Here is a 25,127-nt window from a genome sequence, read left to right on the forward strand (position 1 = left end):
GATGGAAAGCGTGAGAGACGTGCACCGTTAGGTGCCATGCACATGCCTAACAGAGCCGCACACTGCTGGCACACAAGCTGATTATCTCCTTTTGAATATTCAAAATAAATTTCACTCTCTGCTTTTTTGGCAACTGGCAGCATGAGGAGAAAAGTGCTCGCTAATGAGAGGATAGTCAGTGAGAGGCTATAAATATTTTCACAGCTTATTTGGACATGCCTGCCCAGTGGATATGAAGGCAGTGCTTTGATGAGGAGAAGTAGTCTGTTTGAACAAGTCATTTGGCACCGTGTACACGCTGGTGCAGGGAACTCTAATTCTGCAGATCACACCTGTGGTGTGAATGTTATGATGCACCTTCAAGTGGAATGACTAACAGACTCAAATTGACCCCAATTTAGGCTTAATTCTTGGATGGCAACAGCAAAGGTGCCATTTTAGACAGGGCTAATGGGCCATTTTAAAGCCACAGACCATAATTAAACCTGTTTTCATTAATTTTGTGGCAATTATGTTTAAAAAAAAAAAAAAAAAACATATGTTTGAGCATTAAATGTTGTGTATTTAAACTCAGCGTGCCACAAACCCATGATTGGGGTTAGTGCATCAAAATATAGCCTGCCACTGAACTAGATACAAGGGCACCTCTTTGTTTCTCTGTTCCTGGCTAACTCTCTAATGAGCGTTTTTATTACAGCTTGCAACAAATGTCATCCGAGAGGACAATACCACATGCTGAGACTACAGTGAGATACAGAGAGCAGAAATTTACAACGATGACTTTGGTACGTGAAAATATACATGTAATTACTTGGACCTCTGCGACATGGACGTTGTAACCTTTCTGCTGGACAAGCAAAAGCTACTTTGCATGCTGAGCTCTCACAAGCTGTCCAAACTAGCTGTTAGCCTAGTAATTAGTGACTGTGCTGTTGTCACAGACATGCATTGCAGTCTAAAGAACAGGGAACGGTAGTCTTTTTAGGAATGACTTACAGCCTATGAATTGCTATTTTGGGTGCAGCTGCTAGACTTAGTGTGTCCAAGACCATTTACTATGGAAGCACTTCACTGTGGATCAAACTAATTTGGTTTTCTTAAAAAAGATTTCACGAAACAGCAAAACCATTGAAGTACCACAAATAAATGTTTTAATAAAATAATACATGGTTTTGGACAACAAATATTAAAATTTATATTTAATTTATAAATATTTAATAAATAATAATATGAAAAAATGTTGCTTAAGCACCAAATCAGCATATTAGAATGATTTCTGAAGGATCATGTGACCTGAAAGACCAGTGTTATTATATTTTTAGTATACTATAGTATATTACTATTATATTGTTTTGTTAATATATATTTAAATTTATATTTGTATATTTTTTCTTTTCTCTTTAATTTTAAAGTATTAGCTATTTTGTTGTGTTTATCTTTTTTATATAGTTTTTATAAATCTGTATATATTAGTTTTAGTTTATTTAGTTTGTTATATTAGTACTTCACTAAACAAAAATGAGAAATGTTGCCTCTAAATAAATATGTTTAAGTTTTTTTATTTATTTCAGTAAACATTTATTTTGTTTCAAATAACAAAAATGTTTTTATATATACATAGTGTTAGTTTTAGTTAACAATAATAACCCTGCTATAAACTGATGTATTGGTACTGAAGTAATGGCTTTGTCATCACAGGAATAAGTTTCATTTTATAATGCACATCTAATTCTGCAAATCTAATTTTCACATAAAACAACCAATACAGGTAAATATTTTAGACCTTTTACAGGAACACTTAGAAGACTGATTCCACTTTGGCGACACATGACATTACGTGGACAACCAAGGCTAACTAAACATTTATCAGCCTCCATTTGCCCAGGGTAAAGTGACTAAACCTGAAGTTAATGACCCAGCGATGTCATTTCATTTACTAAAATTAAAATATGGACAGAAATCTTGGCGCACACACTCACACATTTACGCTTGCTCCCCCACATGGCAGAAAAGCACAAGCGGCCATTAATACAAGCCTCATTGTAATGCCACGACAGTTTCTTGGCTGCTGCTTCGGCATGCTTGACAGTCGTGGTCACCCCATACCAGACCTCACCTATACTCGGGGCGAAGATAAATCCTGTGTGATTGATTGGAGTAGCTTTATATTCATTCATTAGCCAAGGCCCTGTCAGACAAGCCCTGGCAGGTACCTTCATCCTAGTGTGGTCTCAGGCTCAGAATCCTGAGCTTATTAATGACATTTTAGACATTAATATTGCAGGGATTAGGGATATCCTATCTCCTTTGTTCCTCTGACAAACCTTATACAGTTTTTTTAAGACTCTCTCGCTCTGCTTCTATCTCTTCGCGCCTTGCCCGCGACCCCCCTTCGGGTTCTGTCCTTCCCACCATTTCTCCTTTTGCCACTATTTTTGGTTCCTGTCATTTACTCTTTCTCCAACTGTCCTTTTCCTTCTCGCCTTTGAGGACAGGTCTAGTAATACGGTTTGAGCGGTGTGAAAAGGACCTATCGTCATGCACATTATTACACTTTTATCCTCGTCTCCACGGCAGCATTTCCGAGTTTCTCTCCCCTGTGCTCTTAATGCGCTGCAGATACCCAAGAGCAGATGAGCCCTTCCGCTGCGCCCAATCCGGTGACGGAAAAGGGTAGGAGGTGGATCTCCAGTGACATATCCCAGATCAACGCAGGTCTCCCTCTTCCTCCCCGTTTCTCATTTTGCCCCGTACTGTCGGATAATGTCGCTACAAGATGGCATTTTGAGGCTCTCGGAGTCGAGATGTGTTGACACTAGCTGTCTGATCCTGTGGCCAAATGCAGGGGGAAAGACAGAAGGCCACCGAATGTGGAGTGCGAAACCACCCGTGGGTCTGATGTTGACATTTCTCAAACTCGCAGGACTGGTGGTGTGACCATATCCACTCTGTTTATGCAAGACGGGGGCACAAACCTGCCTCTAAAACACTCTGTGTCCATCAGACACAATGCCAAATGTCGCAGGCGAGACAATGCACAAGGCTTTACCTTTTTTTTTTACAGAATTGGACAGTTGAATGTTCTAATCTCATTTTTTTCAACCTGTAAAAGGAGCCATCTTGCCTTTGCAGCTTCAGTTTCTTCAGTCTTCCCCAAGAGTTTGAGGGTTTTTGTGTCTCAGAGGGTTTGGAAGTGAGTTTCTTACCCTAATAGTGAGTCTTTGAGTTTGTTCCAAGTAGCTAAGACCACATGTGACAACACTACTTCCCTCTTGAGGAAAGACAGGCCTGATGTAGCCGGCCCTCCTTATGGCGAGCACTTTGCCAATGGCGCGTTTATTAGCGTTAAAAACTCCTCAACTTCACAGCCAAAGATTAGTGGCTTTTTTCCAGGTATTCCTCCTTCTTGTCCATATGGAAACGCTTCGCTTCATCCCAGAATCCTCCCTCCTCCCGGTCGTATTCTCGTATCCCTTTATAGATTACGGGCATGGCGACTTCAAAATGGCTTCAGATCCAAACGCTCACATTGTAGCTGGAATGTCTGACTGTCTGTGGGTGTATAGTGGGTAGGCAGTGTCATGTGAGCCTTCCCCTGAACTAAGCAGGCACTCTTATGTGTATGAGACTGCTAGTAGAGGTGGAAATAAAGTGTTGTCCGTTAAGCTGAGGGCCTATACATTGTTTTGGCAGAGTACAGTACTGACGTTATACACAACAAACAAGTGTTGCATGTCTGTTTTGTTTTTGCTTTGTTTCTCTTTTTCTAGTTCCTGCAGCTGAAGAGACACGTGGGTGTGTCTTTTGGTAAAGACAGTCCTGGGTTCTGCCAAGGAGAAAGTCTGTAATACCTGGAAAAAGATACACAAGGTTTTTAGCATGGGATTGACTCTGTGATAAGTTACATTAAATACAAACATTAGCTAAATTACAAATTATTATTACTATTATAATGCATGTAACTTGATTTTCCAAGTTTTTTTTTTAAAGTATTTTTCCCATTCATTTTCTGCATAGGGATAAAAAAAATCTATAAAAATCATCTTGGTTTCCACAAAAGTATTAAGCAGAACAACTGCTTTCTAAACTGATGATAAGAAATGTTTCGTGTTACATATTAAAATGATTTCTAAAGGATCATGTGACACTGAAAACTGTTCATTTGTAATAATATTTCACAATACTGTTTTATTATATTTTTTAATAAATAAATAAAGCCTTGGTGAGAGTAAGAGACTTCTTTTTAAATATTCAAAAATCTTACCATCCCCCCAAAATGTTTGAACATAAGTGTATTTATTGCCAAATTATTATATCATTTTACATATAGATATATAACATTAATTATATATGCAGTGCCCTCCACATGAATAGGGACAGTAAAGACAAAATTGGAAGCTGAAGCTCATGATTATGTAATGGGCGTTACATTTCCGACACGCTTGAAGTGCTTGGCCAATCACAACGCACTGGGTCTGCTGGCCAATCAGAGCACTTTGCGCTTCTCAAAAGGAGGGGCTTCGTAGAAATCAGCAAGTTTCAGACAGATTGGTAATAGAGGAGCTACAATAATGTACAGATTGTGAAAAATAATGTTTTTTGAACATTAAAGCATGTTAACCTATTCTATTACACCTAATAATCAAAATAATGAACTTTTAAAAGAGCATCATTTGACCCCTTAAGCTTCAACATTCTGTTCAATCACATCTATATGGTACAATCAGTGGAATCATAACTCATTATGACTACAATGAATAATTGGTTTAATTACAGATTTAGAATATTTACATCAAGTTCTCAGAGGATATAATCATAACTCCATAAGATTAGTCTCCAAGATATGTAGAGTAAAGAACTCTTCCTCGCCCCCTCTACTGGCAGTTTGGCTGCTGTACACTGTACATTGGATATATTTGCTCTGAAACCTCACTACACTGAGGAACATTAAATGAAGCCTTTTTCACTGAAGCTATAAAATGTCTCAAGGCCAACCCCAATAAATAACACACTTACCCTCACCTCAGGCCTATTAATTACCTGGGATGCGCTGTACCACAACCACCTTCGTGCTGACTAGCTAATGCTTCCCCTTTGACCAGGACTGGAGCCTCAAATGTCTCTATGGGGACAAGCTCTAATTAATCCTCTGTTACTGTTGTAATGGTGCCTTCCAGAGGGAGACTGCAGCAAAGCTTAGAAATATTATTTCACTCATACATTGTAAACAACAGTCCATCTCTGGGGAAGTGGATGGGCTGGTGTTTGAGGGTTGAAGGGGTGAACGGGGCAAGACGTTTGGGAAATGCAACACTGACGCAGTTGTAGTCACTTCCTACGAGCAAAACTTGTTTAGGCTCATGTAATAGCGCTGTCACAACAGGGTGTAATTCACAGAACGAATGGCAACAAAAAACAATCCCTATAATCTCCAGTTTGTTCTCTAAGAATGTTCAGATTTTAGAGATGCTTCTAAAATTCATACTGATGTCAGTTTGGCTCTAATTTAGCTGAAATACCAGCTAATAGTTACAATAGTTCTTATTCGATCTACGTCATCAATGTTCGCGGCGGCCATGTTGTTGACATAGAAACATTGTTGTCAGTCAGTCAATTGACAAGCGAGTCAGCGTCGGTATTATCCATGGCATTATTTTTTTTGTGTGTGTTTTTTTTTTAAACAGCGCGATGGTGTGTTGTGTAATACACGGCTGTTCTAACAACAGCAATAAGAACCTTATTCTTGGAGTTGGAGTTGAGCCAGCGCAGGAGAGACTTTCCCCACAGCAAAGTCTGTTCCCATCATTTGGATAAATATTAGGTAGGCTACACAAGATAGGCATTAATTTTTCTCAAGAAAAAAACAATTCACCTAATGCTGTAAACATACAGAGAGAGATATAATGCGTTTTTTATTATAATAACAACTTTATTTAATGATATAAGTAAAAATATAATAAATATCTAATATAGTACACATATTTAGCAAAATACTCTCTACCTCTTTTTTTCTAGCCAACTAACGTGCTATATCTAGCCTATAGCCTATATATTATGCTCATTAAATGGCTTTCCTGAGGTAAATGTTATGTGACATAATTGTTCTCCAGCTGTTTTATTGACCCCTTTGTTTGATCGATATTATGTATGAGGAATATACATTTCAGTAAGTTGTGCTGTATCTTTCAACATTGTTCATTCGTGTTTATTTACTAGCTAGAGATGATCGGTTCACGTGCCGCTAGGAATCTGTCGCGTCACATTTACAAGCGCCAAAACGGTATTTATTGTTTGAATTTCGTAATAAAAGTGACAGAACCTGAGAGCTGAGATTTTTTTTTATATCATAAGTAACCTGCTCTGTCTAGTCTGTCAGTTTCAGTGTCCTCTTTGCTTCGCGATTTTTCTGTGCGTGAGGATGTGTGGCGTGAGAGCGTGGGAAAAGTGTCAATTGCGTGTGTCTCACGGTGAATGCCTGAGAGTTGGCAGCTCTGATAAATATCCGGATAAGTTGCGGCTGGCAATAAGGACGGATCTTTACTTAAGGCTGTTGGGTCTATTTGATATGGGTCCACACCAATCAAGCTTATCTTCTCTTGATACCGATGAGATGAAGCCATTAGGCTACTGCTCCCCTCAACTCAAATCTGCGTGCGGCTAGGGGCAGGACAGATTTCATGTCAACAATATGGCCGCGGTTAGCTACTTCCGGTGTTTGCGAATAAGGCCTATATAAAGCTCCAGTTGGTAATTTCCAATGTCCTCAATGTGAGAGCAGAAACACATGATTCAGAAGCAAATTATTATATTACTCGAGTCCACTTGAAAAGGTGTCTGGAGTAATGTTCATATGAAATCTGGTACAGCTGAATGTTATTTGTATAAAGTCGTGGAATTCTTAGGCATGTTAATGTTAATGTAAATATCACCCCCCCCCCCTTACCCTTAGGCGGGGGCTAAGTTCAGTTGGCATCCAGGCTAATGTTTTTGTAGTCCTTTGTAGTTTTTCCTGTTGATTAGTTCATGATTGTTACAAGGTGTATCTTGTTTCCTCATTACTTAGTTAAGCTTGTTTGTCCCTATGTATTTATTGCCCTTGTGTTTCACTTGTTACTTTGTCAGTTGTTGTATGTGTAATGGTTGCCTCTGTCTCTGTGTTCCCCCTGGTTTTGTTCATTTGTTCTTCAAGTTCTGTGTTCTCTGTTTTATGTGTTACTTTATTAAATAACCCTGCGTTTAGATCCTCGTCTTCGCCTACTTTCCTCAGCTCGTTACAGAACAACTGACCAAAATATGGATCTAGCAGGAAGTAACCAGGATCCTGTGAGAGTGCTTTGCTCCATTTTTCAGGACGGCCAGTCCATCGAAAGGTATGTGGAGGAGTTTTTGGCTTGCTGTCATCTAGCACCATTAGATGACGCCCAGCTTATGGACCTTTTTTGGAGAGGGCTGGATGAGAACATTGCCCAAATGATGCTGGAGGATTATACTGGCTGGACCCTGGCCCAATATATAGATCCGTCCATGGAGGCTGTCTCCGAAACGCTCAGCCCTGAATGGCCGCCTGAAGGGACGTCTCTGCCATGGCCACACGAAGGGACGTCTTCGCCATGGCCACACGAAGGGTCGTCTCCACCATGGCCGCCCGAAGGGACGTCTCCTCCACTGCCAAACAAAGGGTCGTCTCTGCCATAGCCGCCCGAAGGGTCGTCTCCGCCATAGCCGCCCGAAGGGTCATCTCCTCCATGGCCGCCAGAAGGGTAGTCTCCGCCATGGGCATCCGAAGGGCAGTCTCTGCCATGGCCGCCCGAAGAACCTGCACAGCCTGCTCCGCCCTGGCCGCTTGCACAGCCTGCTTCGCCCTGGTCTACTGCAAAGCCTGGCCTGCCCTGGCCTTCCGTCCTGCCGCAGTCTCCAGGCCCTCTTCCTCTCCAAGGACCTGGCCCTCCATCCCTCCCCCAAGAATGCCACTGCTCCACCACCCTCCTGGACTGTTTACTGGAGTGTCTAGAATCCACTCCTTAAGTGGGGTCTCTGTCATGATTCTTTTCTTGTGTTCCCCTTGTCTTGTGTGGACTTTTATTATTTCCTGTTTTGTGCCATGTTTTTGTAGTCCTTTGTAGTTTTTCCTGTTGATTAGTTCATGATTGTTCCCAGGTGTATCTTGTTTCCTCATTACTTAGTTAAGCTTGTTTGTCCCTGTGCATTTATAGCCCTTGTGTTTCACTTGTTATTTTGTCAGTTGTTGTACGTGTAATGGTTGCCTCTGTCTCTGTGATCCCCCTGGTTTTGTTCCTTTGCTCTTCAAGTTCTGTGTTCTCTGTTTTATGTGTTAATTAAATAACCCTGCGTTTAGATCCTTGTCTTCGCCTGCTTTCCTCAGCTCGTTACAGTACTGCCAAAACAATGCCGACCTGACATGGCTTGAACTCTACAAGACTCCAGAAGGTGTTCTGTGGTATCTGCCACCAAGACGTTAGGAACAGATCCTTCAAGTCCTGGTTGCGAGGTAGAGCCACTGTGGATTGAACTTTTCGGTCCAGCGCATCCCATGGATTCTCAATTGGATTTATGAGATTCATTTAAAAATCTTTGTTTATAGGCTTCTATTCAAAACTTCTAGCTATTAGCTCACGTCGATGAGGCAGACACACCAGATTCAAAAGTACAATGTGAAAATAGACCAGCGGATGTAGGGGAAAGTGGAAAACTTGAGTTCGGACCAAACAATAGAGACAGAATAGGAGTGTGAATAGAGTAGCCAACGTGGTCAAGCTTTCTAGCAACGTATTTGAGTGACTTATCCTTTGAAAAGGATTCTGATTTCTCGTCTCTTTGGTTCAAGACTCAAATTGTCTTCTGGTTCCTTTGTGTGCAAGAGACAAAGGCAGAACATGGCAGCTCCTGTCTGTAATTTTCTGTCCATTAAGCACAACAATAGTGAATACTGTGAATACTCTCTGGTTCTGGCTCTCTGCTTCTCAGAGACCTTGGTGCTAGCCAACATCCAATAACAATCAACAGCTGTGTCTATGAACAAACGCCGTTCTCTGTCCTCTGAGCCCCAGAGGAAACAAATGCATCCACCCTGCCTCACCGACCTTCAGGAAGAATGGCTCTCAGAAAGAATTATACGTCGTATGCATTGACATCCATCCATACACTTAAGAATATCAAGCCCTAAAATGGTCTCCAGTGGCTCGGCCAAGGCTACAACTGAGAAACCATGAGCTGCGAAGACGAGCCCCCTCTAAAATACATTCCAGGTGCTTAAACAACACTTATTTAAAGTCGATGAAAGCCTTTGATCAGCAACTATAACAAATAAAGAAGCAAATTATGTAATCTTGTACAGATATAGATAATGATCAATAAATCATTGTAACGTTAAATTCACCACAGCAATGTTAGCAATCGTGAAATAGGGCTTATGATCACAAACGCAAGGTCACTAGCAGGCTAAAGGAAGAAAAGATGTGCAAAGAGGCCCCATGGGAGCCCAGGAGGAGATTGTTGACCGCAGCGCTGTGGCCGCCTGACAGGACTTAGGCATAAACAACCACAACAACACAAATCAGACAGAGGAAAGGTGGCACGCGGACAGCAGCAGCTGTGGGTGGACAAAAAGCTGCATTTAACTGTTTGACTGAGCACAACATACAGCCGTACTGCGGTCACACACACACTTTAAACCCCATAGACTCTCTTCAGCAAAGCCACACGCGGCCCAGCATCCCTCATTTCCCCCGTGGGTGCAGGACAGTGGCCCAGGATCACAGGAGGCCCCTGCAGCTGGAAGGCAGAAAGGCCTGAGAGGAGAGAGACTGGAGTAATCCCTAGAGTAGAGGCTTTTGGGTATTATTTTGCTCTGGTGTGTTCAGCTTGGCCAGACTGTCTCATGTATAGCCTGAAGCGGCTCAGGGCAGGGGGGTTGTAGTAAAATGGGTCTCATGTTCTTTTGAGCATGAAAGATGAAAGAAAAAAAAAAGCCACATCTGTGGTGGCAATTTATCGATGAGACGTAAACAAGAAGAAGGAAGGGAGGGAGAGGGAGACAGAATGTGTTTGTTCATTCACTGTAGAAAATAGTATGTCTGTGAATATTTTGCTGAAAGTTTTTTTATTTTATTATTGTAATCCATTGCATTTTATTTTATTCTAATTTATTAACATAATATGATTAAATTAAATGTTTTTGAAAGAAGTCTCTTAGGTCCTGTTTACACCTGGTATTAAGATGCATTTTGGTCAATCGGATCACAAGTGGACAACGCTAAATACAGGTGTAAACGGAGTCTGGTTTGAGCTTGTCCACTTTCGATCACTTCCAGAGGTAGTCGGACCACTTTCATTTTCACAGTGTATATGCTCATTTGGTCGAATGCGTCCAAACAGCCACTAAAGACCACCTACTGACCTAATGAGTAAACATTATGGGAAGCACGCTAGCCAGATGGGATTTAAACTTTGTCGGCTAGAGACCCAAGTTTGGCTTTTAGACAAAAAAAAAAAAAAAAACATACCAAGCACAATGTTCTCTCACCATTCCTGGTTTCTAACACGGTCCAGCATCCACTTGTGATCCGATCAACCAAAATGCATCTTAATACCCTGGGCCAGATTAACTAAACAGGACAAATTAGCGTGAGAGCGCAATTCCAAAACAGCGCCGATGGGAGTGGAAAGTTCTGCGCATGATCTACTAATGATAGGCAAATTAAACAGACACAGTCAGATCATTTCCATAATGACCAACTCAATCTACCAGGTAGTGTCTGGTTTAAGACGTGCTTTTTTGGGGGGGCGGTAAATAATGGTGCAAACACCAGTACATTGAGCACAAACCTTAGTAAATCACCTTGCGTGATTCATTTAAATACTCTCCTCCCATAAATTTTACGTCTGAAAGGGAAACTCCTACAAATGTATATGCAATAAGGTCAGCCGCAAAAATAACTGTCCATGTGTCATGCTATACCTGGACAAGAGACCAGAATACAATTTAAACTCAAACTTTATTTATACACGTGTGCAACCCCAAGAATCCCTGGAGGCAACTGAAGGTCAAACTCAAAAGGCAATGAACTTAGTCTCTTGGAATACTTGAACTCAGGAAGCATCTTTGAATACTGGAACTCAGATAGTGTCTTTGAATGCTCGAACTCAGGAAATGTCTTTGAAAACTCAAACTCAGGAGATAATGGATTCCATAGATGACAGTCTCCGTAGATAGTAGTCTTCGTAGATAACAGTCTTAGTCTCCGTAGATCCTTGAGACTTAGATGTAGACTTGTAGATACACTGAACTTGAATGAAGACTCACAGATGCATGGAACATAGATGCAGACTCAGTAGACACTAGATCACCGTAGACACTGGAATCATCGAGAGAGAAAAAGCTCAATGACCTTTGGAACCAGTGTTTAACCACACGAACTCGATACTCCGTCAATACGAGGATCCACCCCATTTGTGCTGACAGAAAACTCCACAACACTGGAATCACCTCGAGTGAGGAAACATGGAATCGCTCACCGATGATCTTTGAAACCAGTGACAGATAACCAAACTAGACCCAGAACATAACATCAAGTCACATTAATGCCCAGCAGTGAGTGCATGTGAGGGAGCTGAATATAAGGCTGGTGATGAGGTAATGATGAGGAGATGGGCTTCAGCTGCGGTGATGAGGGAAGTGAGTGCAGGTGTGGATCCAGGGGGATGCTGGGAAATGTAGTACGTGACAGGGCCAGGGAAAACCAGGGAAACCGTGACACCATGCCTTTTCAGCGCAATTTTTTTAACGCCAAAAGAGGTTTTGTGCTGATTATTATTATTTCTTATTATTGTCAATGTTCAAAACTGTTTTTGATATTTAACTCTTTTATTTTATTTTATTTTATTTTATTTTATTAAAACTATGATACACTACCATTCAATTGTGTGGGGTAAGATGTGAAAAAAGAAAAGAAATAAATACTTTTATTCAGCAAGGATGCATTAAAAAGGTCAAAAGTGACAGTACAGACATTTCCAAAATGTTCCAAAGAAATGCTGTTCTTTTGAACTTTCTATTCATCAAAGAATCCTGAAAAAAAAATGCTCATGGTTTGCACAAAAATATGTAATGTGTATTGTTTCTATGGCAATATTTTATGTAAAACAATCATGCCAATAGAGGACTTGGAAATTGAGAATTGAGAGAAAGACAAAAAGAGCACTAAATGCACTAAATTTCATATCTTGTACTCGTCTTCATATCCCTCTCTCTCTCTCTCTCTCTCTCTCTCTCTCTCTCTCTCTCTCTCTCTCTCTCTCTCTCTCTCTCTCTCTCTCTCTCTCTCTCTCTCTCTCTCTCTCTCTCTCTCTCTCTCTCTCTCTCTCTCTCTCTCTCTCTCTCTCTCTCTCTCTCTCTCTCTCTCTCTCTCTCTCCCTGCTTTTTTTTTTTTTTTGTTTAATCTGGCACAGCTGTGTTCAAACCTGACATTTACACATTAAAAATTCACCTGTGGGTAGGATGGATCATCTCACCTCTGTTACGGAAACAACTCCTAAAGTGTGAGAGTCAAATGGTGAGCGACAAGTTAGCCGCCTTTGCAGCCAAAGGTGTTAGCAAATTATGAGAGGGGCTGTAACAGTGGGCCTGCTCAATGTGCTAAGTGCACTCAAATGGACTCACTCACAGACAAATGATGAGACCACAAGCCTGGCTGCCGGCTTGCACAGGGGCCCCAATGTCTGTATGATATCACACCTATACCAAAGAAGCCAAGAGAAAACAATGGAGAACTATTATATATGACGAATGAAAGGATAATTTATACATTACAATGGATGTATATATGTATACAAATATAATGTATATATATATAATGAACTCTTCACTTAAGGGAAAGGTCATGTTTAATTTTCACAACACACATTTTCCAGAGTTTTTGCCCACAGAAAGTTTGTGTAAAGATATATTTTCAATGTTCCTTTGACAGAACAATCAGACACCCAGATACACAGTATGACTTGAACTGCATGTCTGTCCTTCACAGATTTGTTTTCATTCACATCAAATTAAACTTGGTAACTACTCTGTAAGGTCTGACTGGTGATGAGTGGAGAATGGGCCTTGTCTGGTAACGTTCCAAGAAAGCAGAAGTCATGCGACATTTGATAGCATGAGCTGGGTTGGAGGTGAAAATCGCCAGGACCTCTGTGAATGTGTGTTGTGTGGAGAAAGAGGAGGGGTAGAGGTGAGATGACTGGTGAGATGACAGTCAAAACAGCAGATTTCACCTATTAAGTTCGCAGGTAGGAGGGCTGAAGGGTGCAATTGATATCATTGTCATCAGCTAATCATAGAAGAGATCAAATGACTCCTCAAGCTCATGTCTAATTTGGACTTTCTTTCCCAATCCCAAGACATACATATTCCATTTAACTCACTGTTGGAAGCTTTACGTTCAGACAAAAACATAATGTGTGAGTGACTGCTCAGTGTGGGGTGGATATTGTGAGACTCCAAGCATCTGTGCAGCACCTTCCACATTACACATGTAGAAACTCATATCGTTAAATTAAGCTCTTGGCTCAAGTCCAGCACAAAGCAGTGAGAACAAAGAATTACGCTCACCCGCATGCAAATGAAAGGCAGAGCTCCAACCTGCACTGAAAGACTAAGGTGACCAGATTTCTGAAATGAAAACCAGGGACGTTAGTAGTTCATATATGATTGAATGTATATATGCATATATGATTGAAATATAAATGGGGGAGTTAGGGGCCATTCTGGTTTTGTGCATTTTGACCATGGTAAATGTAGTACTGTGATCTAAAGGCACTTATGAACTGATGAGTCAACTGGGTCAAGTTTTTTCTGGGGTCTGTCCATCCATCCATCCATCCATCCATCTATATCTATCTATCTTATAGAACACCTATAGGACAGTACCTCCATTCACCTTATGAAAAACAGCAATATAAAAAAACATATTGAAGTTATTTTGATATAATTTCACATGTGGTGCATGGCCTCTGTGGCGTCATATTTGTGGTTTGATGGGGTGTCTCCTCCTCTAAGAGGTCTGGAGAGTGAGGTTTGCTCAGGTCTGTGTTTGAGGCAGGCGTGAAGATGCCTCTATTGATGAGAACAGTAGCTCCAGGGGGCTCCTCTAATCTTTCCAGGCCAGCCAATTAGTGTTCGTCCGATTAAAAGCTGCCCTCCGTGTTTTTTTGTCAAGGGGGGAGGGGGCTATATGCAGTCACCTGGGCCTGGCGGACAGCTGCCGATGATGAATTGTTCATTTGTTCTCTTGTAGCTGGGGAGGGCCCCGAGGCCATTACACAGCCCAGCATATGCACCGCAATTTTAAGCAGGAGCTAGAGCAGACCCATCTCAGATTCAGATCAGAGCCAGAGGTCAGCAAGGTCACTTCTCAAGCCATTTTAAGGAGGACGTTGGCTGCTGGGCTTTTAGCCTGGGAAACAGACAGGGAGGTGATAGCGGCTGAAATTATTGCAGATTAAGATCACAAGGGAGAACATGAATTGTATTATACACTGACACTTGCACACAGAGAATCTCGTTGTGATTTTACAGCAATAGAATAGAGAGGATCTCACACTGTACGTGTGATTTAATTCTTCAGAAAACAAAAGCTTATGCATATTTACCGTCTGAAGCACTGAGGTGTCAGTCAAATTGTCCGGAATGATCTCTCTTATCCACTCAATTGATCATCCAGACAATGGATCTAACCTTTGGCCCTGCTGACCTCTGGCTCTTACTCAGGTCAGTCAAGTCCAAGTTAGCACAAGTAGCCCTACAAGGCCAGTATAATCAATAACATGATTCTTTACAGAAATATATTATGAAATAATTCAATTTTGAATGTCTTATGTAATTACTCGTTACAATGAAACTTGCAAATACATATAGAACAAAATCATTAATCATTAGGACAGTCTAAATATCTATAGTACAATAGTGATTGCATTTTTTGTTAATTCAAATAAAGTTGAATAAAATATTTTTATCAGATAAAAAACCTAAAAAATTAGAAATGTTGGCAAGTTTAAGTACTAAACTCACTCAAACTAATTTAAACAGAAAATAAATGCTAAATAGAAATAAAAAAAATAGTAAAAATGTCAAAATCACATAAAATTACTAAAAAACATAAACAAACTGAAAATATATTTTAAAAAAAATACCACTGTAGTAAATTACAAACATTAAAGACAATTTGATTCACAAAATTGTATTCTATTTCTTAAGAATACAAATGGAAAGTAACATATTAGGCTATGGTATTTTTTAGGTCATTTTTTATTTATTTTTTCCACGTAGCCCTGCGTCATTCTAAAGGTTTGATTACATTTTGATTAAAGATTATGACAATTTTTTATTTTTTATTAGTACAGCATGTGCACTGATGAATTGTATATCAAGAACATTTATTGGGGGCAATTTTGATTTCACATTTCACATTTTCTGTAAAGGAATGCACGTGACTTAAATGAATATGACAACACATAGTGAGAGTAGCAAAAGAGTATAGGAGAAAGCGAGAGAGAGAGAGGCTAATGTGAGAACCGCTGAATTTCCATACCTGATCTGTTCGTGCAGTTGTCAAGAGGTTAGGGTGAAGGCCAATCTAGCTAGAGAGGGGCATGGATTAAAGTCTTTGAGATATGGATCTCTGGGCTCTCTGACTCTGAGTACTGGGCTTAAGTATCATATCCGTGGACAGACAGATCGATACTCAGCCTTTCTTTTCCTCCTCCTTCAAGGAGATTTTGGTAGTTCTTTCATGGGGTTCTCCTCCTTGCCCTAATGACACAGAAGGAGCAGGATCATTTAGACTTCCCTTCGATCCCAGCACTCTTGATGGACTACTACGAAGCTTCTTGCTCACATATGTCATCACATATATACACCATTCTCTGTTTGCTGAAGAAATGGGTATCAGACTTAAACCTATAGAGAAGATCTTCAATAATAAAGAGACAAAATAGCTGAAATCTAAATGCAATATGTCAATTTCCGTATCATGGCTTTATCCATTATAAGACGCGTTTCCACCAAAATTAGCCGGAACAATTTGTTCCAGGAATGTTTTTTTCCCCCAGACCTGTTGCTGTCTGCGTTTCCATTGCAGTACCGTAAAGATTAGGCAAATTAGTCCGGTGACGTAGAATGTATCTTTTTGTGTCTTAGATGGCTTTGTATATCATAAAAACCAAGTTAGAAGCAAAAAATGGATGTGAAAACAGACCAAAAGTCATCACTTTATGTCTGAAATCCAGATCACTATGGTTCAAACCTTTTCCAGTAACCTTTAGTAATGTCAGAGGCCTTTTTGATCACAGAGTAAAAACAACATGAATCAAAACGATCGATTGACCCTCCAAGTCGAACAGAGAAGCGTGTCCTAGAAACAATGGGGTTCATGACACCATGGTGTTGTTCAATACTGCTGTAATACCGCGTTCAGAGAGTAGGAGAAACTTACTTCAAAGTCACTGTTTTTTTTTAGTGCTTGTGTACCATGTATGACTACCCAAGTATAAAAACAAATGTTCTGTTGTTCTGTTACACATATCCACAGCTGGAGACATAATGTTGAGTTCATTCAGATATTTTACATAGATGAAGTCAGATGTAGTTGGATAGCAGTTACCATGAAATCAAAATTGACAATTCTTAATTTTTTATGGGATATTGCAGTATTTATTATAAATGATTTAACCGTGCACATCTTTGTATCAAAATGTACCCTTGTAATCAAAATAAATTCCCTTTACTGGTGCAAGGGCGGGACAACCTGTCACTCACATGAGATCGACCAATAGCAAACCACAACCATCCAATCAATTCCCGATGGACAGCATCAAATTCCGTCCAACATTTATCGTTCGAGAAGCCGTTCATATGTCACAAAAAGGAAGAACAGAGTATCGCAACTTCCATTTCATGCAGACTTTAATGGTGGAGGAAAGGCTTAAGCTGGTTAGCATGGGTCAGTTAGCCTCTGCTGGTAGATGTTGCAACTACACACTCTGTGAGTGAAAAAAAAAAAAAAAACATATTTTTTTTCATTGACGTTCAGAATAAAATAATCAAAAATAAAACCTATTTAATAGTCTCGTAAAAGCATTGAATGGATTTAAATTGTTCCTTTCTTGGGGTAGTGCATGTGTCAGAAAGAATATGAACATGTCACCTTGAAAACAGTGTGGGTTTTAGACACACTTTCATTTGTCCTGATATATTAATTTTTGACAGAGCACTAGAACAAGAGAGGAAAATTCACACAAAGTCTCTTTCATTGTGTGATGCTCTGGGCCACCATAGAAATTTAATTTCATGCTGTGAGTCAAAGATGCTCCTTGGCAGCCAGTTCAGGAGACACAAGGATGAGAGAGAGAGAGAGAGAGAGAGAGAGATCAGTCTGATAATATTTCTTTCCCTGCTCTCACTGACCTAATTGGAGCCAAATGGTCTCTTTGGCTATAATGCAGAGATCATTAACCTTCTTTCTTGGCGAGTTCTATTTACTTAGAAGGCAATTTAAACTTTCTAATTAATCAACACCAACCGTATGATGTCACTTGAGATGCATTCTGTTCTTACCAAATCAGAGCGGAGAACAGCTGCTTTAAATAGACACATTTAGGAACGGATCTCGCTGCCATAGACATCACAATGCTTTCATTAGTTTGTCATTTTGAATTTCCAGCCATGGCCGCCAAGAGGCTATTGCTGACACATTCTTGTAAATTGTAAAAAGATGCATTGGGCTCTTTTACTGGGTTGCCAGACCTATCTTGGCGAGTCAGGCGTGCTTATGGTGCCAGGAATTAAGTACAACTGCCCCGACAGCTAAGCCTAGACTTAGACTGCACTAAGTCTATGTTAAAAACAGACAAGTGGTGAAAAAGGGGAGAATGATTTTAGATATCAGCAAGAAAATAAAAGGTGCTGGTCTGTTTTCTTCTAACTTCTAACACACAAGTAAATAATTGACAATACAGTACTTTGAATTTGATCTGAAAGGTGATTGATTGTGTTATTCTAACAGTGCGCAGAGAGTTCACGTAACAACGTCAGTGAAAAAAAATCTAAATTTGTCTGGTCTGCATGAAAATATATTTCTGTTTAATAAATAATGTGATTACTTAAATGAAAATATAATTTATTTAATATAAAATAATTTTGGATGGATGGATTTATATATAAAATATACATAATTATATAATGAATTGAAAATATTATTTATCTAAGAGACAGACAGAAAGAGATCAACTGAAAATCCTTGATTTTATCTTTGATGAACAGCCAGCAGAAATATTGAAGTACATAATTACACTACTAAAACAACCCTGCTAACATTAGATATCTTTAATTATGGACCAAGATTTATATAGAGGATATGGTTCATATCCAGTTTTAGTGGCTCACAGAAATTGAGACTGTCTCACTGTTTATTTGCTGCGGTTTCCCAAGCACTGATTCTGTGGCAAAACCACTTTGTTGCTTTGATTGCAAATGATGTGTTCTAAATTAGCGTGTCCAAAGCTATGAATTTTTTTGCTCAAAACTTATCACTGATCGGGGAAAGGGATGTTTTATTTAGCAGTCTGGGAAACAAAAAGCCGAAATATCAAAGTCTAAGGCCTCAAACTGCATCTGGTTCCCCTCTTGTTAACATCAGGAGAAAAAAAGCCACTACATACTGTTTCATTTCACGCTTATTTCCTTAAAGTTCGATTTTGGATGCATCTCTAGCTCTGGCACAGCAATATTATCTGGCAGATTATTATGCAATGCTTTGCAATCATTCCACAAATAAACGTAGGCAAATCGGTACTATTAACTGAATCTTTAGCCTACTGGCACTTTGAGCTCCGGAAATACTCTTTGAGGAAGGCATGCCCGATCCTGTTCTGTTACCTATCGTTTCCTTCATCATGACCTTTCCATGTCTGGCATTGACTTCAATAGATCTCAGTTTACCTGAATGCCTGTACATCCTGATGGCTTACATCTCAGTCTTTACTAATTTATGCAGACAGATAGCAAATCAATTTAAATGTGCCCCAACCAACCTTGAAACTGTCAACAGTTGATTCATCTGAACAAAACCCTTGTTTAGATCTCAAAAAACAGATTGGGGTAGGAAAATGTTGCAAGCCAGATTTAAACTCGTAATGCCCATATGAGCACCTCAAAGTGCACTACATTTACATTTACATTGAATTATTTAGCAGATGCTTTTACCCAAAACACTAACCACAAAGCTCCAATCTAAAAGTAATTACAGTTAAAGGGATCGATCACCCAAAAATTATCCCAAAAAATTATCAAAAACATCACTGGATCTCATTGACTTTAATTGCATGAGCAAAAAAAAAAAAAAAAACACATTTTAAAAATACCTTCATATTATGACAGAGTTATGATTTTTTAGCAAACCATCACTTTAAGAACAGTTGTATGACACCGTTCTTTGCGAAAGGTCTTTGAATACACAGAGGCTTTGAGAACAAATTGCAATAATCCTTCTTTTATCTCGATTAAAGAATTGCTAATCGCTTTTCTCCTTTTGTAAATGTATATGACTCTCTGCAGCAGTTTGTGAGATATTATTAATGAAGTCAACATTTATAGGCATCGCTCGGAGACTTCCAGACATCCAGCATACGGCTGATTGCTCCTTTAGCCCCCTTCCCAGTAGCGCTTACGCATTAAGTTCAGTCACATACCCTGCCGAACCCTATATGTGCTTCAAAGAGTCAAAGTCTAATTTAGTATCAGCAAATTAAGTGGAATATAATAACTTAATTAACAGCCGGAGAGCATAATCAATTTGGGAACACGCCGCTAACTGGTATTACATAATGGGACGTCTTTATTGCACAGTTCAATTTCTATCCAGGCAGCCTTACAGTGCACACACACCCCTGGCGGTGCGCTTTGTTGCAGACTTCGAATATATCACGGCGGCTGCAGCAAATGCACAGATTGAATTTCTTTTATTCCACTTAAAACAAACTTTGGCTGTAAGTATTGCCATGCTAGCCAATCAAAGGCTTGTCAGGGGATTAGTTACATGCATATATATCCATTATAAAAATGTGTTAAATATTGAGAAAATGAGCAGCTGCTGCTTGGCCAACAAAGTTTTCGAGTGCCGAATGAGATCGACAGGGGCGTATGGCAGCCATTATCTGTGTCTGATTAAAAGCACAACTCCGTCCTCAAGCCGGGACACCAATTCGCCTATCCACACACACACACACACGCACACACACACACACACACATACTCCATCTTTAACCCCACACACCTCCTCCAAGCCACAAACCACAGACATTTCTCAAGTCTCTGTGTCCTATTTAGTCATATACTCGCTCATAACTTTTGTGGTCATAGCAGTTTGCATATGAAGGGAAAATAAAGGAACCAACGACAGAAGAGGAGAGGAACGTGGATTGCTGTGGATCCCAAAAAGAAAAGTTATTGCCATGGAGTGTTACAATACTTCCATAACTGCTGTTGGAAGCTTGATTAAAAATAGTGTGAGCAGAAGGTTGTGGGTGTTCCGTGTGCCTGTGTGAAAATGTGGTAAAATCGGTCTCTCTCTCTCTCGAACTGTCTCTTTCCCTGGCTGTCTGTGTCTTTTTTCGTTCATTTAAATTCTGGCTAACATTCTGTGCCTGCGATGTGCATGGTGCTAATTCAGCAGTGTTGCAATCTTTGTAGTATGACAATGAATCTAGGCCGTTGATTCTTGACAGCTGTCACCAGGATGCCAAAAAAAACAAAAAACAGTTGCACAATAAATATTTTTGTTTTCTTGTTTTGTTCTTGTTTTTTCACACCAATAACTTAAAAAATTTAGCCATAGACGTAAACCTATTAGGTCAATAATATCTGGAGAAAGCAATCGGCTAGCATTCATACCATTCCAAATCTCAATGGCAGTGGCTGGTGCACGATTCCCTGTAAATGGGAAACAGAACTTTTTGAGCCAATCACAGGAGCTGTAAATGCCATGGGACATCACCCTGGAACTGATGTCATGACAACACTGACTGGCATTAGTGACAATCCTAAACTGTGAAGTGAAAGGCAGCAGAAAGGACAAATATACTGTTAATTTCACTTTAGCACCAACTAGTGCTCCACAGCTAAAATTGTATATATATTATTATATCCAATGGACAGTCTGTACTTTTTTTACACATAGCACTGGTGCTACAGAGGTTGAAAGTTTTGTAGTACAGTCAACAGAACTGTAGCACAAGTATAAAACGTCTGTTCCCATCTCTGAAAACAACCACAAGTAGTGCTGTTCATCACTTAAACAGACACGTGACTGACCAAGGACATTAATGTTCCATACAGGGCACACAATGTATAAACTTTAACCAAATATTTTTTAGACAAAAAAATTATTATTTGCCAAAAATGGCAGACTGCAGGTACAGTATATAACACCTCTTGCTTAACATTAAGGGCCCTATCTTACACCAGGCGCAATGCCTATTTTGAGGCAACAGAAATAGACTGCACCATTGACCAACTGAAACCTGGTCTAAAGCCAATGGCGCAATATTTTTTTGGTTATTTAAAAAGCGCGTTAGTAATGTGTGCCTATAGGCGGGTGCACAACGCGCATACACTCTGCTTATTAAACACACAGGGACACACAGCAACACACAAACATGCCAAATATTTAAAATAAAAGGATTACAATGTAAAAGATTATTATTGTGTACATAAAGATATGGTGGAATCTGGCTTGTCCCGTAGATGGTCTGCTTGCGCACTTTTACCTCGCGCACGAGCAGTTCCGTTTGCGCATTGGTGCGAGCGCAACTGGCATTTAAAGGGAATGGGAGATGAGACTCTGATTGGTTTAACGTACGTAAATCCAAAAACACACCCATTACTCATTAATGGCGCTTTTCCACTGCATGGTACGGTACGGCTCGGTTCGGTACGGCTCACTTATGGCGCATTTCCACTGCATGGTACGGTACGGTACGGCTCGCTTCGGCTCGCTTTAAATGGTACCACCTCTGTTGAGGTTCCAAGCGTACCGTACCGATACTAAAATGTGACGTGAAAACACTGCAGATCACTGATTGGTCAGACAGAATCATCACTACCAGCGTCATTGTATTTACGACACGAGACACTAAACCCGCTAGATTTAAATAGCCAGTAGACAAAACAAAGCCAACACTGTAGCGCCTGTTTTAAAAGTATTTGCTTAAAAAAAAAAAAGTAAAAAAAAGAGTATAAACTTAAAAAAAAGAAATGGCTGAATCGTGGTCAGTGGATGAGGTGCAGACGTTCCTCTCTTTGGTTGCCGAGGAGTGGATGGGCAAACACGGAATGAAAAATTCGCATTTAATATGATGATGCCATGGCAGTAGAGACGGCAACTATTAACGATCAGTCCCACCCACTTTGAAGCGGTACTAACTGCAGTGGAAAAGCAAACGAGCTAAAGCGAGCCGAGCCGTGCCGTACCGAGTCGAGTCGTACCACGCAGTGGAAAAGCGAAGCGAGCCGAACCGTTCCGCGCCGAGTCGAACCGTACCGAGCCGAACCGAGCCGCACCATGCAGTGGAAAAGCGCCATAAGAGAATAGGGACAACCCTTTTAGACCATGCACCTGCCGCCCGACCATTTTTCCCATCGTTAAACTAGCAAAAGTGGATTCGGACACGCCCTAAGTAAACTTGCGCCCTGCGCTTTAGACCGTGCGCTTAGATCGTTAAAATAGGGCCCTAAGTCAATTTTGTTTATATAGCCCAATATCACTAATCACAGTCCAAACAACATCCATCCATTTGGGGTTGGGCACATGAAAATACTGCTTTATTTTCCTAGAAATCATTAGAAAGGTCTAAAATGTTATTATAAAATATTAAATTATTATGATAAAAAATCTGTGACAGTAATTTCTTAATTTTTGTCAGGAAATCGTCTCGGGTTACGAACGTAACCTTGGTTTCCTGAGAAGGGGAATGAAACACTGTGCTCTAATGGGGAATGCCTCTGGCATGACCGGTGTCTGTAGCACGTGTCAAAACATGACAATAACATTGGCCGGCGACAGCCTATGACGTCACTACTGGTGCGACCAGAGTATAAAAGGGTACCTGTAGTACACGTCATCCACTTATTGACTGAACCAGACGTGGGCAGGCATGCCTGAAGCATGGCAACAAAAATTGCACAGTTTCTCATTCCCCTTCTCAGGGACCCAAGGTAACATTCGTAACCTGATACGTTTCCTTACAAATGGGAACTTGCACTGCATCCTAGGACGCTACTAGGGAATAAATGCCCACTGCCATGCTGAAAGAATGAGTGCCGTATGGCTGACACAAGTCAGTGACTTCAACAGAACAGATCCGGAGTCACAGTTCCTTGTCTTAGGGGTACGCACCAGTGGTCATTGTGAATCTATTCCCTAGGGCAAGAAACCCTGGTTACATTGGGGAGCTTAGCTCAGGGCCTGGTATTCAAAGAATAACAAAAAAATAATATATGCCCAAGTATAAAAATATATCCTGCTTATTGCCACAGGGGACACATCCTTGACAAGTGGAGGTCTCACAAGAGGAGACCAAGCAACACTTAGGGAAGCTCTAAGAGTGGAGGCCTCAGCAAGACAACTCTGTAAAGTGAGAGGAGGCCTAACTACATTCTACGCTAAGGACTGCTTACCAAAGAGGCTCTAAAGGAGCCTGACAACTCGATACTGCTATCCAGACGAACAAAGCCTACATAGCAAGACGAAGGCTACACTAAAAGACCACCTCACCAAGGAGGCTCACAGAGAGTCCCACAACTTGGACCTGTTATCTAATGTGGAGCTATGGGGAGAGGAGGTCTCAGCATGACGACTTTCTAAATCGAGGGGAAACCTAACAATGCTTCCGTAAGGCTGGTTCCACAAAGGAGGCTTACAGAGAGCAATACGACCCGGCGTAGCTACCGTGACCGAGCTCTAAGAACAGAGGCCTCGGCAAGACTACTCTCTAAAGCGAGAGGAGGTCTAGCTACGTTCTACTCTAAGGACCACTTACCAAAGAGGCTCAAAAAAGAGCCAAAAAATCTGAACCATATTTCAACCATATACTTATATCCTAGTGGATCTCTGGGGAGCGGAGGTCTCAATAAAATAATTCTCTGAAACAAGAGGTGACCTAACTATGCTTCCACTGCTAGTCACTCTGGGGAGGCTCATAGAGATCTGCACATCGGAGGCTCCGCCTAGGCTGAGCTCTCAAAAACAAGAGGAGACCTAACAAGTTCTACCAAGGAGGCTCACGAGAGCCAACGACTTAATAATGGCATTCTGGGCAGATTCTGAGAGGGGAGATCTCAGCAAAGTTACTCTCTAAAACGAGAAAAGACCTGACTATGTTCAACTTAAAACCCTAATCCAACAAAACACTCACAATCAGAGGGTAGAGGAAAAGAATGAAGGTATTAAAGATATTATACTGAACTTTCTGACCACCGCCTCAATAGATGTGCCGAAGAGCGAAATCTTTGGTGGCTTGGTGGCACGGAGTGCGAAATCTGCGATGAGGCGCAGTTCTGCTACCGCCTCAGGGGGGAGCCCCTGACCCTGGTCCTGGTCTTTCAGCAGATCAGCCCGGCAAGCCTGCAACACAGCCATTGTGTGCAAGGCAGTCCCAGCCTGACCCGCCACCATTTACGCTCTGCCATTCAAACGCTCAAAACCTCATTCAGAAGCTACTGAAGAATGAGAAAGAGCCATACCTTTCTCGAATTCCTCTGAGAGATCCATCTGAGAGACCCACAATCTCAGTTTCCTCCTCGCCTCAGCTGCAGCAGGTCCTGATCCGCGGGGCCCAGATGATTGTCTCAATTACCTTGAAAAAAGGGACAAACAAGAGCGGAGTTTCTTCATAGAGAAAGAACGAATTCCCTTCGAGGAACGAGCGAGCATTCTCCTCGCCCAAGCGAATCAAAGCAAAGTTTTTTTGTTTAATTTCAGTTAATCATGATTCTGATGCATAAAACAAAGGAAACACATTTGTTTTAAGTTTCAGTACATTTGTTTGCATTCAGACGCTGC

Source organism: Rutilus rutilus (genome assembly GCF_951802725.1).
Source record: "Rutilus rutilus genome assembly, chromosome: 21".
Taxonomy (NCBI): Eukaryota; Metazoa; Chordata; class Actinopteri; order Cypriniformes; family Leuciscidae; genus Rutilus; species Rutilus rutilus.